Raw genomic sequence first — 2,817 nt, forward strand, 5'->3', positions numbered from 1 at the left:
AATATAACTTGTAATTGAGCCGACTTGACAATTGTATGGTATAAATAAAAGGTCAAGTTGTGAATTCTAATTATGGATGAATGAGCGAGCATGCAAGTGAGTTGATTGTGTGAAGAGGAAATGGTGAGAAAATTTTGAAGAACGGATCACATAACGTTGAGTAGTAGCAAAGTTGTATTTGATCAGTGAGGATCTAGTGAAGTAGAACAAAGATTTGTATCAGAAAAGTTCAATTGCATCTCATTAAGGTCTTTCATTGTTGCTTTCTCACAATTGTATGAGTGATTTCTAAATCTCCTAACAGAGTTGGTTTAATAGCCATTTTTAAAACCCTCTAACAAGGTGGATAGTTCTATTGAATTGTTCTAAAGTCCTCTAGCAAGGCCACTCATAGTAGGGTGAATAAATCCTCTAACAAGGTCACACCTAATAGTATGTTTTGTAACCTTTAACAGGGTTGACTCCTAATAGGGCTCACTTCAGAAGAATGAAAATTGGTAGCTAGTTACTTGATGGTTTTTCACATATTGGGTTTCCATGTTAAATCTAGTGTTTCTTGTGTTGATGTTATTTCTTTTGCATGCATGTTAATAATTATGAATGCTTAAAGATCAGTAATAGGTTAATACATATTACATCTACCAAGTTACAACATTTTTCTTTGTGTGGCTACCGAGTGACAACAGTAATTAGTTTTATAAGACATCTAAGGGATCTGTAGATTTTTTTTGGTGGTAACTAATACACCCCCCCTCTTAGTTACTCCATCTATATTTCCAACAATGGGTATCAAAGTTTTTGGTGCTTGTAGGAAAGATTTCAAGGATCTAAGCCAAAGATCAGGATGTCTTACAAGAGGGAAATTCCAAGGCTTAATAGGGATAAATTTTTAGCATGCCAAGCTCTCATGCGACTCCATCTAGCTTCCATTGGAGACATAGGATTGAAATATCTTAATGAAGCATATGTAACTCCTTTTGGTACATTATCAGTCAATGACATTTTTGAGAAGAAGACTCATAACACCATGATGATAGATATTACATCTTCCCTAAGCTTTGAAGAATTTGATGATGTGAAAAATTGCAAAACTGCCTTTGAAATGTGGAACAAGCTAAAAGATATCTATGAAGGTGATGATAATGTGAGAATTACCAAAGGAGAAAGTCTAAGAGGATAGTTTGATCAAATGAGGATGAGAGAGGATGAAAACATTGCCAAATATGTTGAAAGAGTCAAAGTAGTAGTCAATGCAATCAAGAATTCTGGAGGAGACATTGAAGAAGAAACAATTGTAAGTAAAGCTCTTAGAACATTACTTCCCATTTATGCAGTTAGAGTTTCTGCAATTCAAGAAAGAAGATGTGAAGCAAATCATAAGATAAATTTAGAAGCCATAGTAGGAAGATTGACTGTATTTGAGTTAGATAACTATGAAAACTATGTTCTAGCTTCCAAAAACATTGAAATTGCATTTGAAATGAAGCTTTCACTCAAGGAAAAAGGTAAGAAGATAAAGGATTCTTAGTCAAAAGGTGAAGAAGAATCAAAATAGAGTTCTGATAGTGATTTTGAGGTGGTTGAAGCTCTACTTGCAAGGAAATATTCTAGAGGTAAAGGAAAATACAAAGGTAAGGTTCCTCTAATTTATTTTTCATGTGAGGAAATCAAACATATTGTTGCTAAGTGCCCAAATAAGAAAAACAAGGATAAGAAGAAAGGTCACAAGTGCAATGGCATGAAAGATTTCAAATCATTCAAGGACAAAGGTAAGAAAACATGTTTCATGGCTAAGAATTGTAATGATTCTGACAATGGTGAAGATGAAATTATTTACATTGTTGTGAAAGATGAATGTAATAATGATGAGGACATGACACCTATCTCTCATGTGACCAAAAATAATACATGGATTATAGATAGTGGTTGTTCTCATCATATGATTGGTGACGAAACTAGGTTTGAACATTTTGAAGACTATGATGGTGGTAGTGTGAGGTTTGGTAATAATGAAGCTTATTGCATAAAAGGAAGAGGAACAATCTCACTAACCAAAGAGATTGTATGCGATAATGCCTATTAGGTTGAATGACTAAAACACAATCTATTGAGTTTGGCAAAGTTAATCAATATTGGAGTCAAAGTGGAATACATGCATAGAAAATAATGATTGCTAGATGACAAAGGAAAGCTGATTGGATTTGGCATACAAACAAAAGGTAACTTGTTCTATCTTGAACTTGGTGAATGTCCATGCTTTATTACTCAAGTTGAAGAAAGTTGGTTATGGCATAGAAGGTCGTATCATGTGAATTTTGATAACTTGGTGAAGATAAGTAAAATTAGAAAAGTAACGAGCCATTCCTAGTATAAAGAAACCTGATGTTGTTCTATGCAAGAATTGTCAAATTGGTAAGATGGAAAAAAATAGTGTTAAAAGTAAGAACTATTAGCGTGAAGAAGTATTGGAAATTGTGCATATTGATTTGTGTGGAATTATTGGACTTGAGAGCTATACTAGAGAAAATTCCTTCATTCTTTTTGTTGATGATTAATCAAGAATGATGACTGTCAAGTATCTAAGAGAGAAATTAGAAGCATTTGAAAAGTTGAAATGGTATTTGGCCATAGCAGAAAAGAAAACGGGAAAAAGACTAAAATGCTCAAGGTTAGACAGAGGTGATGAATTCATCTCCCATGAGTTCAATAACTTTTGCATTGAAGAGGAATCAAAAGATATGTATTGACACCTGGAACTCGTGAGAAAAATGGAATAGCTAAAAGGAGGAATAGATCTATCATGGACTGTGCAAGAAC

Source organism: Cupressus sempervirens, chromosome 7 (assembly GCF_028749045.1).
Source record: "Cupressus sempervirens isolate cs-2001-9-10 chromosome 7, ASM2874904v1, whole genome shotgun sequence".
NCBI classification, from domain to species: domain Eukaryota; kingdom Viridiplantae; phylum Streptophyta; class Pinopsida; order Cupressales; family Cupressaceae; genus Cupressus; species Cupressus sempervirens.